General features: G+C 40.6%; 1 protein-coding gene across 6 annotated transcripts in view; it reads right to left on the minus strand.

The window, feature by feature from the left end:
• Window positions 1-16,798, minus strand: part of CD276 (CD276 molecule) — a 234,831-nt gene that overhangs the window by 163,979 nt on the left and 54,054 nt on the right. Inside the window, exon 1 of one of the 6 annotated variants that reach the window (XM_030187144.1) lies at window positions 2,810-2,903. The exons of the other annotated variants lie outside the window; for them this stretch is intronic. The gene's annotated coding sequence lies outside the window, so the exon portion shown is untranslated. Of the gene's footprint in view, window positions 1-2,809; window positions 2,904-16,798 lie in introns of those variants that run through there. 6 annotated transcript variants of the gene reach the window in all.

Raw genomic sequence — 16,798 nt, forward strand, 5'->3', positions numbered from 1 at the left:
GAGTTAGTAGTAAATTTGAGACCATACATCACATGCCCTTGCTAAGGAGTGAAATTCAATGTAATGAAATTAGCAAACCAACCCATTTGGATAAATTGCCCCAGAGAAGGGGTTCTCGACCCAGTCCTCAAAAGACATCCAGCCAGTTAGTTTTCAGGATGAAATATCTGCGATGAATATGCATAAGACAAATTTGCAAGTACTGCCTTCATTGTATGCAAATCTCTCTCATGCATATTCATTGTGGGTATTCTGAAGGCTGAATTGAAAAGCCCCTGCCCACAGGCATGTCTCCTCCCCACCCTCAGCAGGGAGGTATTCCACCACTCACTAAGAGTGAAATTCGCCCATCCTATCCCCTTCCTCATCCAACTCTCTAAAATTAGATACTTACTAAGGGGGGGGGGCGGGGGGATTAAAAATTTTATTTGAAATTATTTGAAATTAATCATGGGATTAAAACATTTAATCACATGATTAATTGTTGATGACTCCCAGCATCCTCCTATCCAACATTCTCTCCCTCCATTCCCTCTCCCCAGTTGATCAGGATCTCAACTCTCCTGCCCCATCACCCCTCCATAACTTTCTAAACCTTTTAGTTCTTCGCTGGCAGAAAGCAGCGACTCATATCCACTGCTCGCACCGGCCCCGAGTCTTCCCTCTGACACAGCTTCCTGTTTCTGCATAGTGTGAAAAATGATCCTCCCCTCCGCCTGAGGGTCCTCGGGATCTCCCCTTCACCCTTGCTGCCCAACCTCCTGGTTCACTGCAGTCCACAGGGCAGGACTCAAAGAAATCAACTTCAAAGCAAACTTAACAAGTTCTTTATTTTGCTTGGGATCCAACAGTCCAGCAGTGCAAAAAGACAATACTTGAATCAACAAAAAAACCTCACAATTCCCCCTGTTGCTCCTCTCAGGGGTACCAACACAGCAAGGAAAAAAAACAACTTTTAACTCCCAGGCTTCCAGCACCCAGCTGGGCTCCTTTTAGACAGTTTTATAGCCCTGGGTCTTCTTTCTCCCCCCCTCTCCCTTGGGAGGGGCCAAAACACTGCAAGCAGTTCCAAAAAAACAAACAACCACAGTTCTTGAGGCTTCAGCACACAGCTCAAACCCCTTCAGCTTCTTTTAGGCTTTGTAGCCACAGTTCCCACTCCACCTTCTTCCTGCTGGGCTCAGCCCACTCCGGGAAAATCTCTCATCCCTCTTCAACCAGAACTCTTTAAACTCAAAGTTCATTCACAGCCTTAGCTCTGGAAAATGAAAAGGCCCCACCCATCTGGGTCACTCTCTCTAAGCACTGACCCATCCTCCCACATGACCTTTCCTCTCTTAGCCCAGTTACCATACCATGAAGTTACCTGGTCCCTTAGTTTGTTACCTAAGGAGTGAGCCCAGACTGAGAGGTCCATCGGCTCTTCCTTGCTCTCCTCTCTCTCTCTCTCTGCCCAGCTTCTTGATACTCCATGGGCTCCCTGTCCCACCCACTTTGCAGCTGTTCCTCTTTCCCTTGATTACCCTGCAGGGGCACCACCCTTTCCTTGTTAGAGTTCTCCCCCTGTTCCTGCTGGGGAAGGTCATCTCTGTACCAGGCTTTGCCCCGAGGGTGCTGGGAAATGTAGTCTCTTCCTCTCCTCCATTTTACAGGGGTCACGAACCTTTCTCTGCTCTCTCTCGGGGGATGCTGGGTAATGCAGTCCTTTTTCCTCCACCCTTTTCTAGGGGGCATTACTACTTCTCTCGCTCTCTGGGGATGGAATGGAGGCAAGGCTCTGTTCTGCCTATGTCTGCTCGTGAGCCACCTCCCTTCTTCCTCTTCCACTTCCATCTTATCTACCCCCAGGTCCTCTCCTTCACAATAGGCTGGACCAGGACAGAAGAAAGGCTCAGGTCTGCCTTGAGCAGCAGGTATGTGTCGCTGCTCACGGCCAGTGAACAACTAAAAAGTTTAAAAAGGTACTTTGGGGTTAGGCCCATCTCATGATGCTGCATTAAAAATATCTGATACGTTAAAATATTTTGTTTACACTAAACTTTTAACACTTTAATGCATTAACACACACTAAATGTCCACCAGTAGTACTTACCAGTCTTTAGCAGTGGGGTTTTCATTAGTAGAAGGGATGTCATTGCCCACGCTACAGCTCTGAATGACATCTCTAGGAGTCATTTAACCAAAACACTTTATCAACACCAATTTAGAGATCCTTTTACTAGGGGGCAGGTGTCGTAAACAGTGGCATTAGTGCAGCCTTGCATGGATTATTCATATACACTAAGGCCATTTTTACCACAGCCATAAATTGGTTCAGTTTCTGTTTTTGTATTAATAGCCATATGGCCACTAGCGTATGACCGTTAAAAGAATTACCATGTGGGCACATACTGCTACCCATTTTGAATTCAGTAAACAGCTCGCGTGGTAATCCTGCACTAGTCAGTTAATACGCGCTAATGTGGATGTACAAACTTTTAAAACAGAAACACCCACTCTCTGCCCCTGACACGCCCCCCCCCAAAAAAAATTCTTTTTAGCACCCGGATTAGCACACACTAATTTGACAGTTCCCACAGGATGCCTGCACTTGTCCCATTGTACACCATTTTAAGCTACATTACACGTGCGTAAACGCCTAATACAGCTTAGTAAAAGGGCCCCTTTACTTAGCAAATTCACTACAAAGTATGTAAAAATCACACTTCCCATTCTGGGAATCAGTAGCTAATTTCTATGTTGCTGAAGAAGCTCACTGTCTAGATTTAAACACTATTACTATTATGTAATTCCATAGCAAATATCTTACCAAATCTACAACAGGGGACCTTAGGTTTGACTTCTTTGAAGACCGTAAACAATCCTTAAAAGAATTTGTATAAGGCCCCTTGAACTTGGCCAACTGCTCTACAAGAGACAATGAGAGATTATACAGGATGTAAATGCATTCATGAGATGTTGTCTTGTCATAAGAACATAAGCGTTGCCATATTGGGACAGACCCATGGTCCATCAAGTCCAGTATCCTGTTTCCAACAGTGGCCAATCCAAGTCACAAGTACCTGGCAAGATCCCAAAACAATACAATACATTTTATGCTGCTTATCCTAGAAATAAGCAGTAAAGTTTCCCAAGTCCAACTTAATAATGGCTTACGAACTTTTCTTTTAGGAAGATATTAAAAACTTTTTTTAAACTCAGCGAAGCCAACTACTTTTACCACATTCTCTGGCAATGAATTCCAGAGTTTAATTACTCATTGAGTGAAGAAATATTTTCTCCAATTTGTTTTAAATTTACTACTTAGTAGCTTCATCACATGCCCCCTAGTCCTAGTATTTTTGGAAAGAGTAAACAAGCAATTCACATCTACCCGTTCCACTCCACTCATTATTTTATGGACTATCATATCTCCCCTCAGCCATCTTTTCTCCAAGTTGAAGAGCTCTAGCTGCTTTAGACTTTCCTCATAGGGAAGTCATCCCCCTTATCATTTTTGTTGCCCTTCTCGGTACCTTTTCTAATTCCACTGTACCTTAAGATCCATTAAGATCTGTTGAGGGAGGCACTTTAACTTCTCCATATGGCATCTCAGGAGAACATGGAATAGACTGACAGGCTAGTCAACCAAATGTAAAGGCTTTTCCTACCACAGGAAATTAAAGAACTGACTCATCAAAACAACTTAAGTGCTCCTGAATACTGGTATGCACCATGGTTTTATAATACTACTACTCCTAATTTTTGTTTTTAAACACTACTGGCAGCACTATACAGTAGTGATAATAATTCAGCTACAATATGTCCCACCCCAAGAGCTTACAATTTAATTATCTGAAGCCTAGAGTACTCCCACTTGACTAAAAGATAGAACTGAATGAAAAAAATAAAATAAATGAGCTGCTGTCAAAAGCAGAGTCAGTGGCAGAGGCAGTTCTTAACCTACTGTTCTTCAATGCAAGGGCTGCGAGCCAATGGTGGCCTCCATTGACCTCCCACTTACTGACACTCCCCCCCCCCCCCGATATCCTCCCTATCTTCCCACCAATCTTGACCCCCCCACCCCAATCCCCACATAAACGCATGAGAGAGATTTACATATAATAATGGTAGTGGGCATTATTCTGAAACCTGATCTGTTGCCAGCACTTGAGAAACGGAGCTTAAGCCCAAGGTTCTTATCACATTTATTAACTTATTTATAAAATTTACATTCAGATGCATCATTACTCATTGTCTGTTCATGATGAACTTCAGCTATTTATTTGTTCATTCATTCAGATTTATTTACCGCCTTTTAAAGAAATTCACCCAAGGTGGTGTAGAACTAGGCAGTCTTAATTCTTCATACGCATGATGAACAAGTAAGCTTTCAGCTGCTCTCCAAAAATTAATCATTGGTGTGAGTGCGTAAATCTGCTGGTAAGGAATTCCATAATACTGGGGCAGTGATAAAGAGGCTCTATTTCAAATTTCTGCTAAATGATAAGTTTTACAGTGGGAACACCTAATAGCAACAGCCTTTGAGGTCTTTCTGGTCAGAAAGTAAGAGAGATCTTTAAAGCACAGCAAATGCTTAGAGGTGCTTCTTTCTGAAGGGCCTTAAATATCAACATTATTTTAAATTTTATTCTCATACTGACTGGTAACCAGTGCAAAGAATATTAGTGAAATATGCTCATAGCAACTGCTCCCCACTAATAACTCACAAAGCTGTATTCTGCACAACTGCAATACATATAGGGATACTTGAGGAAGCCCTGGATACAGGCCATTACAATTCTTGAGGTGCAATATAATCACGACCTGAATAATTCAAAATTTCTAAGAAGATAAACAAAGATGTAATCTATAAGCGCTACGAAGTTTAAAAAATAAAACTGTCTTAACCGAAGAAATACAGGCTTTCGTAGCTAATTCCGCATTGAGAATTATTCCCAATATGTTACTACTACTACTACTAATCATTTCTATAGTGCTACACTGAGAAGAGACAGGAATCGTCCACTGATCAAAGATTACCTAAAACAAAGCCTCTGTTTTTCTGCTGTTCAATATCTTATTATGCTTCATCTAAGCATTCAGTGTGTTAATACAAAGTAATGAATGATCAACTGCTGCAGAAACTGGGGGCCCTGTTTACTAAGCCGCAATGTAGGCGCACTAGTGCTTTTAGCGTGTGGTAAAAATTAGCACACACTAATGCTAGAGACACCCATATATTCCTATGGGTGTTTCTAGAGTTAGCGTGCACTAAAAACGCTAGCGCACCTTGGTAAACAGGGCCCTGAATCTCATCCGCATACAGCATATATCAGCAAACACCAGCAAAGAGGTATCAGGTATATGCTGAAAGGCAAGGGCACACTTTGCAGTAGCCCTGTAGGTAAAGAGAACAGAACTGGCTCTTCACCAGAAAGATGGAATTTGAGAAACTGTTAAAACAGGACTTAAAACCAGCCCAACACGGAACCAACAATTCTGACTGGCACAGCTGGTATAACATGACGTCATGATTAACTGTGTCGAAGGCTGACAAAAACATCTAAAAGAAATAGGACTGACCCAATTCAAAGCCTTGTCTAACATAAACAAGTTAAGACAGCAACAACAATTTGGTTCCATGAAACCTTCTAAAACAATTGAATACGAGTCTAAACACAAACGTTCATCAACAAAAGTCTGCAGCTGGTCCATAACTAATTTCAAGACTATCGATTAAAAAAAAAACGGCAGCAAAGATGGCACAATAATTAAGCAGACCTGTATGATCAAGGGAGACATTTTTTTAAATCAAAAGCACGTGTTGTCGTGTTCTAATTCTATGTTGCCTCGTATTTTCATGGTAGTATAGAGTGTCTTGCTAACCTTACATTTAAGTCTTGATGGCTTCCAGGGGAGATTTTATCTCATGAACCAGTTGCATGTCTTAAGGGTTGTTGTTGGAGCTTAGGGACCCTTTTACAAATGTTAATCTTGAGCTACCGTCAGCCTAATGTAGGCGCCGGCGGTAGCTCCAGCCCCAGCGCCATTTCCTGTGCTAGGGAAAATCAGCCTGTATTTTTTAGCACGGCGCTAACCCAGCAGTAATTGGGAAGCACCACATACTACCAGATTACTTCCAGGATAGAGTGGGAGCCCTTACTGCCAACCTCAAGGGGTGACGATAAGTGCTCCCCCTGCAGGTGTAACAGTATCAGTTTATTATCTTTTAAAAACACTGCAGCAGAGAAAATAGTCTCATTCCAAAAGCCCCCTTCCCTCTCCCTTTGGGGCCTCACCTTGCCTTTTCTCATTCCTCAAAACAAAAGACTTAAGACTGCTTTATCAACACAACAAAGATTGGACCTAACCAGAGGATGCAAGGAGGCAGAGAGTCTGGAGAATCCATTGAAGACAAAAGACTTCAAAGGGTGGACCATAAACAGGACATTTGCTTGTCAAAGGTATACCTGCCCCTCCCATCAGCTTCCAGACATGTGCAGAAAGGAAGGACTTGTAATGTGTATCTGCCACAGAGACTGAACAGGACATCAAAAGACATTTGCCAGCAAAATCCAGACTAAGTCTCGTGATGTCATAAGACATGAGACCAACTCAGGGGTCGTGTGCAGACATGAGACTACATTAACCATAATGCCTTGCAAAATATCCAAGACATGCACACACCATGCTTCTCTGCTAACATTATAAAAGGCCTGGAAACAGCCCAGCTCGCTCTCTTGGAACCTGCCTCCTCTTGGAACCTGCCTTCTCTTGGAACCTGCTCCTCTTGGAAACTGCTGCTCTCTTTGGGGTCTGCTGATGCCTCCTGTCCTCAACATGTGCTCATCAATCAGCTGGACCACAGCATGCTTGTAACAAGGACTTGTAAGTTGATCTAGCTGCTACTTTGTTCTATTTTATGCACAGATTACCTGTAAAAGATTCCCCTTTAAAACCTACCTCTCGTGTGCAATTGTATATTAAATCAACCTTTTTTTTGAATCTAAAAATACGGTCTCTTTGTGTTCTGAGTATATTGAAGCTATATATATATTTAATTTAATTTATTGCAATTATCACCTTTGGTGATTGGTGGAGAAATTAATATCCTAAAACTTATAAATACAGCGCTTGCTCTTAAATTATAAACAGTAGCGAGTTGCTCTTGAGCTATTTTCCCCAAAATAAATCATTTCTTCCAACATATTAATTCGTGGCGAATGTGGGCAGCAAGTCTAACATATTAATTGGTGGAGAATTGCGCGCAGAAATATTGTGCCAAAGTAGCAGTGTTCTTAAATTATATTCTTGTATTTTGCTGCTTTATAGAGAACTGAGTATCAGGTTTCATTAATTAAATTTCCGATTGATAAATTGATAAGGTTTTCAGGGCATTTAGAATATTTAGAATGCTGTGCTGGATGGATGTTTGGTCTTATTTAGGTACTTATGCACTCATGTATTTTATGTATTGCATAATCAAATCTTTAGGCATGCTCTGGCATAAAATAAAAAACAATTTTGCAGTTTCTTTTGAGAAGGACATAGATAACCCCACTTTGCCTAAGCAATGCGTAGAATCCTCTGGCCCTAATCCTCGGACCCATAATGTAACTGAAACAAAATGTGATTTATATTCAATTAAGGAAGGGAGCAAGAGAATTTCTGCATGCACTTGGTTAATGTGGGCCATGTGTGAGAAAGCCTTAAAAGAGCATGCAGAATTGAATGAGAAGTTACTAGCCAAAGAGAGAGAATGTATGCAGATAGAGAATGAAAAGGAGTTCTTTATCACAATGACTAGTTGCTTAAGTTATCAAGTAGATTCTCTTAAACAGCAAGTCCAACAGCAGGTAGTCCAAGAAAATCAGATGCAGACCCAAATTTCAGCCTTAGAAATACAAGCCAGCCAGGTTCCTGGTTTGAAGCATTTAGTCAGAGAGTTATCACTGCAGACTCCCACTCTAGGTGAAGAGCATGTACATTGTCACAAGGAGATAGAAACCTTAAGACAAAAATTACAGGATGCTCGTATGCAGGGCTCAACCATTACGGGTCTCCCATGTGCTCCTCCAGACCCAAATACAGCTACAGCCATGCATGTTTCAGCTGTGGTAACAGTATCACAGTCCACACCCATAGCAGGAGGTTTAACTAGAACCATTAGTTCTCAGACCCCCTCACAGCATCCAAAACCTCAGCACATATATGCACAACCTGTTCTGCAGTCTAATTTAAATGCTCATGATTCAGCTCCTCAGCACACAGATGCACCACCTGGGCTGCATTCTGATCTAAGCTCCCATAGAAGGGAACCTCTAATAAAGAAATCAGCTCCTCAGTATGTAGCTACTGAAAACCACCAGCAAGCATGAGACATTTTAAAATCTCATGGAGCCTTGCAGATATTACAGATAGCTAACAATAACAAGAGAAATTTGCCACCAGATAAACAGAAACTTATAACTGCAAGTCCTCCTGGACCAGAAACTGACATTATTCTGTCAGCCCTTCCTGCAGATTAATTCCTAGAAACATGAGGAGATGCATCCAGCCTGGACTGGACTTCTCCACAGCATGACCCACTCTGCAGATGGCAGGGAAATCCAGGTGCTAATTTTAAAAATAGGTTGGAAGGGAAAATGGAAAAAGTTTTTGCAATGGCCCTTTGTAACACTGATAAGAATTTTAAAATGTAGCTTCTATTGTTCTTTTAATTAAAAATGTAGCTGCTATTGTCCTTTTGAGTGTGTAAGATTTAATTATGTTTCTCTGCAATAAGTAAGATTTTAAGATGTAGCTTCTATTGTGACTATAGTATGTTTGAGAAATAGATGTACCTATATAATATTGACTAAGGATTCAGAAATGTTTTTTTTTTTCTGATGAGTGACTCCCACTGGAGTTGAAACTAAAATACTGGGTAAGAAGTTTTAAAAATGCCTCCTTATAATAGGTAACTCCCGCTGGAGCTGAAACTTAATATTGTGCTTTAATGTGAATTAACAAGATATGCTTATTTTTATAGAAAAGAAACTAAAGCTTAAGAAAGTAAAGCATGTCTGCACTGCACGCTGCTGCTCGCATACAATGATATAAGATTATGGGAAGGAACTGTGAACAAGAGAGGGATCCCCCCCCACCAGAACCGGAGAGCCATGTGACCTGCTAAATTAATGTATAATGTGTTTTTCTGTCTTTTTCAGAGTTCGAGTGTAAATCTAAGATTAAATCTAAGATTTAATGGTGCTAGTAATTAATATATATATGGCTATCTCAGATACCTGTTCTACATTTTAAAATAGATCTATGCCTCTTCTACATTTTTAAATGAATAGATCTATGCTGTTCTACTTATGAGATAGTAAATGAAACTGCTGTGGTAATCCAAGATGGATGCCACAGATGATGCTTTTTGTGCTTTAATAATTTTGCTAATTGTTGCTTGGTTCTAAATAAATGAAACTGCGGTGGTAATCCAAATGGATGCCGCAGGTGCTGCTTTTTGGTGCTTTATTAATTTTAAATAGATCTGATTCTGTTCTACTTACAAGATTAATATTTTTATGGTGCTAGGATATTTTAAAAATAAACAGATCTATGTTGTTCTACTTATGAGATAGTAAATGAAACTGCTGTGGTAATCCAAGATGGATGCCACAGATGATGCTTTTGTGCTTTATTAATTTTGCTAATTGTTGCTTAGTTCTAAATGAATGAAAATGCTTTGGCAAATCCAAGATGGATGCCGCGTACGTTGCTTTTGTGTTCTTGTGCTTTATTTGCAGGTTAAGCTCAATCCTGGATCTGGAATGGACGATCGGAGACCTAAGGGCCTAATAGAGTTCTTTGTTTGTTTGTCATGTGGTCTCCATGTTTATATGTTTGTTTTATGTTATGGGGTACACAGAGAACTATAAACAGACATTCATAGACCCTCCCTACTAACAGTCCTTCCATTAGTTCACATTGTACCATGTCCTTGCCCAAGAAAAAAAAAAGAGAGACCATTTTCACTGGCAGGCAAGCTATAGAAAAGAATCATTCAAGCTATGGCTCACGTATAATAAGTTCTACTAATTGCTATCTAAGGTTATATATTCACATGTATATATTTGAAAATATGAGCGAAGGTTTCTCTTTACATGATCTATTAGGTACAATCAGTACAGGGAATGTTTCTGACCTTTTTAGTTTATTCTACATTACAGCCAGGACGCACACAATGTCTCTCCATGGAATGAAATATTGGCTGTGTGCAAAGCAAAATTAACATATCTTTTCTAAATTCTTTACAACATTAAACACATGAGTGTTGTCTATTAAAGTGCAACATTAAACACTGCTAAAGCAGATAAATATGGTAACCTTTTACCACACTCATTACCCATAAAAGGTTTCTCTCTGAAAAATAAAAAGTTTCTCTCTGAAAGGTAGTTCATGGCACTATACCATGACTCTGTTTTTTTTTAATTTGGTCAATGATTAAGTAAATATTATTGCATAGGAATGATAGGAATAATTGTTTTGTGTGTAATAGTAACCTAGGAAATTATTATAATTGCATACATATGTCTTTCTTGTTTCTAATGAAACAGTAGTATAATAGCTCCACATTTACACCCTTGCTTATGTATCACTGCTGTGAATACCTCAGTTAGCCTCTGAAATAGAGAATATAGGGAAACATTCACAGTGTTAGGAAACATTCATAGAATATTTTTCCTTGGAATGTCAAACGCTGAAAATATGACTGAATAGATTGTTCCACCCCATTGCGGTGGTAAATTGGTCAATTGCGCACTCTCATGCTATTGATTTTGGCTAGCATACTGGGTAAGATATCCTGTGGCACAAACTTGGGAGCAGCCTATGCCCCTGAGCAGGTGACACAAAAAGAGGTGGTCTCTGGAAATAGAGCAAAATGATGCTTGTGTGGCTGAAGTCATATAAAGTGTACTTGCAATCCTATTTTAAACCAGAGCAAAGCCATACTCTGCCACCTGACTGAATGGAAGCCTAATGAAACTGACCACAGAAAACTTAACCCTAGCTACCTAAATGTAAGTCATGAGCAAACAAAAGTAATAATGATGAGTCTTTTTGCTTATAACAGTCATATTCCAGCTAAGGACATATTCCAAGATTCATAGTGATGTGACATAGTAGATGACGGCAGGAAAATACCTGCACGGTCCAGTCTGTACTAGGTTAGAGTTGTTTTTTTAATTTTAGCTTTTATAGTTCATTTTATGGCTCCTCATTCCAATATATTAAAAATTTATTTTCACTCGGAGCCAAGAGAGGGAATGTAACGGTATCAGTTTATTATCTTTTAAAAACACTGCAGCAGAGAAAATAGTCTCATTCCAAAAGCCCCCTTCCCTCTCCCTTTGGGGCCTCACCTTGCCTTTTCTCATTCCTCAAAACAAAAGACTTAAGACTGCTTTATCAACACAACAAAGATTGGACCTAACCAGAGGATGCAAGGAGGCAGAGAGTCTGGAGAATCCATTGAAGACAAAAGACTTCAAAGGGTGGACCATAAACAGGACATTTGCTTGTCAAAGGTATACCTGCCCCTCCCATCAGCTTCCAGACATGTGCAGAAAGGAAGGACTTGTAATGTGTATCTGCCACAGAGACTGAACAGGACATCAAAAGACATTTGCCAGCAAAATCCAGACTAAGTCTCGTGATGTCATAAGACATGAGACCAACTCAGGGGTCGTGTGCAGACATGAGACTACATTAACCATAATGCCTTGCAAAATATCCAAGACATGCACACACCATGCTTCTCTGCTAACATTATAAAAGGCCTGGAAACAGCCCAGCTCGCTCTCTTGGGACCTGCCTCCTCTGGAAACCTGCCTCTCTTGGAAACTGCTGCTCTCTTTGGGGTCTGCTGATGCCTCCTGTCCTCAACATGTGCTCATCAATCAGCTGGACCACAGCATGCTTGTAACAAGGACTTGTAAGTTGATCTAGCTGCTACTTTGTTCTATTTTATGCACAGATTACCTGTAAAAGATTCCCCTTTAAAACCTACCTCTCGTGTGCAATTGTATATTAAATCAACCTTTTTTTTGAATCTAAAAATACGGTCTCTTTGTGTTCTGAGTATATTGAAGCTATATATATATTTAATTTATTTAATTTATTGCAATTATCACCTTTGGTGATTGGTGGAGAAATTAATATCCTAAAACTTATAAATACAGCGCTTGCTCTTAAATTATAAACAGTAGCGAGTTGCTCTTGAGCTATTTTCCCCAAAATAAATCATTTCTTCCAACATATTAATTCGTGGCGAATGTGGGCAGCAAGTCTAACACAGGGGCCTATTACTCAAGCTTAGCATATGCACAGGTATAAAATAGGATGTGCAGCATTTAGTGTGAACTAAGTTTGAGTAAAGGGGCACCTAAGTGAAACTAGTTTCACACTGGTTCTCACCTACACAGCTCATCAGAAGCAGCCGCTTAAAATAAAAATTAGACAAAAATCATTAAGATCCACCTTTCTATATGATTTAATTTATATTTTATTCCTAAGACAGTGCTTATAGTTTGGGGAAGCTCCTCTAGCTTTTCCACTCCCATCAACTATGAATCTATACATGCTGCAGAGCTGCTCCATTGAATCAAACTTCAGGCAAGCATCAGACTAATAATGCATAAAATATGAATTCAGGACAGCGAAGAGCTGGGAGGGAGTGGAAGCGGAACTATAAGAAAAAAAAACTAGGAATAAAGATCCAAAGAAAAAGTAATAAAAGTCAAGAGTGAAACATGATACTTTGAGAAACCTAAACAGCACATATCACTTTAAGGAGAGCTGGTGCTGGCTCCACAGGGATATTTAAATTACCTCTTAGAAAAGATTTTTGCACATTTACATTCACGCAGTGCAACAAAACACAATAGCAGGTACTGCTACAAAATCTCTCCCATTCTCAAATACCAGAACAAAATGGAAGCTTAGAACTAAAATAAAAAATGGAGAAGCAGCAGCATTGTAGAAAGCAGAATAAAAGCCCAATAAACTGGGTTTTGTAACCAGATGTAAAAAGTTCCTTTAATTAATCCTGAACAATATGGTATAAGGACATTTTAATAACATTTACGTCTTAAACCCATTTATCTGCCACATGGAAGCAGAAGGCAAGCATTACACTAAAACATTCTACAGCATGCATTATTCCTTATAATATAGGCAGGACTTTATCAAGTGTTCCTCATTATAGTTTCCATGGATGGGAGAGGAGTGTGGTAGCCGTGTTAGTCCACTCTTAAGGTTATCAATAGAAATCAAACAAAATAAAACATGGAAAAGAAAATAAGATGATACCTTTTTTATTGGACATAACTTAATACATTTCTTGATTAGCTTTCGAAGGTTGCCCTTCTTCCTCAGATCGGAAATAAGCAAATGTGCTAGCTGACAGTGTATATAAGTGAAAACATTCAAGCATTACTATGACAGTCTGACAGGGTGGGAGGATGGGGGTGGGTCGGAGGTATGCATGGGGACATCAAAGCATATCATTGATATTCTAACAGGATGGGTGTGGGTAGGTGAGGGGTGGGGTGATCAACAGAGACATACAGCTTTATGGTTTATAATGGGCTAGGAACCCCAGGTCCTTAAGTCAAGTCCTTTCTGTTGGGTGTTAAAATATTCAATCATTCTGACTTCAAAGGTCTTACGTTCTTGTGTGGTTTTAAAGTTACCTTTCAGTATTCTCACTGTGAAATCACTGGTACAGTGTCCTGGTTCTGTGAAGTGCTGTCCCACCGGGGTGGGGGCCCTAATGGCTGTATTGTTCATGTGATGTCTATGCAACAATACAGCCATTAGGGCCCCCACCCCGGTGGGACAGCACTTCACAGAACCAGGACACTGTAACAGTGATTTCACAGTGAGAATACTGAAAGGTAACTTTAAAACCATACAAGAACGCAAGACCTTTGAAGTCAGAATGATTGAATATTTTAACACCCAACAGAAAGGACAAAGGACTTAACAAGGACCTGGGGTTCCTAGCCCATTATAAACCATAAAGCTGTATGTCTCTGTTGACCACCCCACCCCTCACCTACCCACACCCATCCTGTTAGAATATCAATGATATGCTTTGATGTCCCCATGCATACCTCCAACCCACCCCCATCCTCCCACCCTGTCAAACTGTCATAGTAATGCTTGAATGTTTTCACTTATATACACTGTCAGCTAACACATTTGCTTATTTCCGATCTGAGGAAGAAGGGCAACCTTCGAAAGCTAATCAAGAAATGTATTAAGTTATGTCCAATAAAAAAAGGTATCTTATTTTCTTTTCCATGTTTTATTTTGTTTGATTTCCATGGATGGGAGAAAATACTCTTAAATGGGGAACGGTAGAAGAGTGCTATGTAACCTAATTTTGAGATTTGGTATCCGGCAAGTAGCCACCTAGACAATTCCAACCCTTTGAAATTCCCCCCCCAAGACAGACAGCAGCTGGCTGTTTGAACAGATTCCTGAGGCAAAAGTTCATTGAACATTATTAATTTCTTTTCTTTTTTATGGGTTTTGCTGGGTTCTTGAAGCCTGGATTGGCCGCTGTCGGAGACAGGATGCTGGGCTTGATGGACCCTTGGTCTTTTCTCAGTATGGAAGTGCTTATGTGCTAATTCCCACCTAGTACTTCCACAACTCCCACCCCCGGTCATTTCCCACCCTCCCTATCCTTTGGGGTTTTTTTAACCTTTGTTTCATTCTTGTATCACGTTTTTTTTTTTTCTAATGCTGACAGAGGATCGGGTGCTGATGACTCCCAGATCTACCTCTCCACACCAGAAATCTCTGCAGAAATCCAGTCCACGGTATCTGCCTGCCTCTCTGACATTGCTACCTGGATGTCTCACTGCCACCTGAAGCTCAATACGTCCAAAACTGAGCTCCTTATCTTCCCACCTAAACCAACCTCTCCCCTTCCCCCATTCTCTGTTTCTGTCGACAACACGCTCATTCTTCCTGTCTCATCTGCTCGTAACCTTGGGGCCATCTTCGACTCCTCCCTCTCCTTCTCTGCACATATTCAACAGATTGCTAAAACCTGTCATTTCTTCCTTTATAATATCGCCAAAATTCGCCCTTTCCTTTCTGAACACGCTATCAGAACCCTCATCCACACTCTCATCACCTCTCGTTCAGATTACTGCAACTTGCTTCACACAGGTCTTCCACTCAGCCACCTCTCTCCTCTTCCATTTGTTCAAAATTCTGCTACACGACTAATATTTCGCCAAAGTCATTATGCCCATATCAGCCCTCCCCTAAAGTCACTTCACTGGCTCCCTATCCGTTTCCGTATAAAATTCAAGCTTCTCTTATTGACTTATAAGTGCATTCACTCTGCAGCCCCTCACTACCTCTCCACCCACATTTCTCCCTACACTCCTTCCCAGGAACTCTGTTCACTAGGCAAATCTCTCCTAATTGCACCCTTCTCCTCCATCGCTAACTCCAGACTCTGTTCCTTTTGTCTCGCCGCACCTTATGCCTGGAATGGGCTTCCTGAGCCGTTACGTCTAGCTCTATCCCTGGCCGCCTTCAAATCCGGGCTAAAGGCCTACCTGTTTGATGCTGCTTTTGACTCCTAACTTGTCACTTGCTTGTAACCTTTATCTTGTCTTCCTCTCTTCAATAGTCCCTTTCCCTGTGTGTCCTTCTGTCTGTCCTACCCTTATCCTTATTGGTCCTGTCTGTCTGTCCTGATTTAGATTGTAAGCTCTTTTGAGCAGGGACTGTCTTTTCTTCATGTTCAATTGTAAAGCGCTGCGTATGACTGGTAGCGCTATAGAAATGATTTATAGTAGTAGGGTGCACCGTCAATAGGGAACAAGGAAGTTAGATTAAGAACAGGAGACGACATGCTGCTCAGCGTCATCCCCGTTTTGTTTGTGCAGCATACGGATGTACACAGAGCAAGTATAATAAAAGAATAACTTTTCACAGGTAGAGTAGTAATTGGTTACTTTGAGGGGCTGATTATAGGGATACCAAGCACGTGTTGTGATCAGCACTCAGAGTTTCTATTTATTTACTTATTTATGACATTTATCTCCCTCATTAAACATGAATTATGTTGAAATCTGGGAGCATTTAAAATCTTTCTTCCTGTGCCTTGTAGGCTTAGGCTGGTGAGGGTGTAGTTTGGGAGGGATGGGGGGGGGGGGCATTCCCACCCCCCACACACACAAACTGCATGTCTGGAAGGGGAAAGGAATGTGTAAAAGGTAATGTTTGGGGGGGGGGGGTAACGATCTGGGAGGGAAAAGGGAAGGAAATTAATTGTCCTAGTATGGAGCTTTTTTGGGTTGATTTTTTTTTTTTTTTTAGTTATGGGTGGGAATTGTCCAGGTGGGAACTGAACTTATCTCACCTTATCCCCAACAAGTCCAAGGAGGGTTGTAACAGAAAATACCAGGGAAAAAAATCACTGGGAATTACAATAAAACAAATTATAAACAAATTATAATTAAAAACTCAAATTCCTGTGTCAAAAATTTGTTAAAGAGAAATGTTTCTAAGCAAATTTTTGATACAGGAAACCAAATGTGTTTCTAATTGTAATTGTTTTATTTTAACTCCTAGTGTTTTCTAGTATCTTTTGTTATACATAAGCCTCAAACAGCCTGTCGAGACATTTATTTACAAGAACTTCCCCTAAAAATGGCAGGCTCCCAGACACTACAACATACCAGAACAGTGCCTGGAAGGTGATATCAACTATAAAGGGAAGAAACCAGAGCAGCTGGAG

The sequence above is a fragment of the Microcaecilia unicolor genome, chromosome 1, assembly GCF_901765095.1.
Source record: "Microcaecilia unicolor chromosome 1, aMicUni1.1, whole genome shotgun sequence".
Classification (NCBI taxonomy): Eukaryota; Metazoa; Chordata; class Amphibia; order Gymnophiona; family Siphonopidae; genus Microcaecilia; species Microcaecilia unicolor.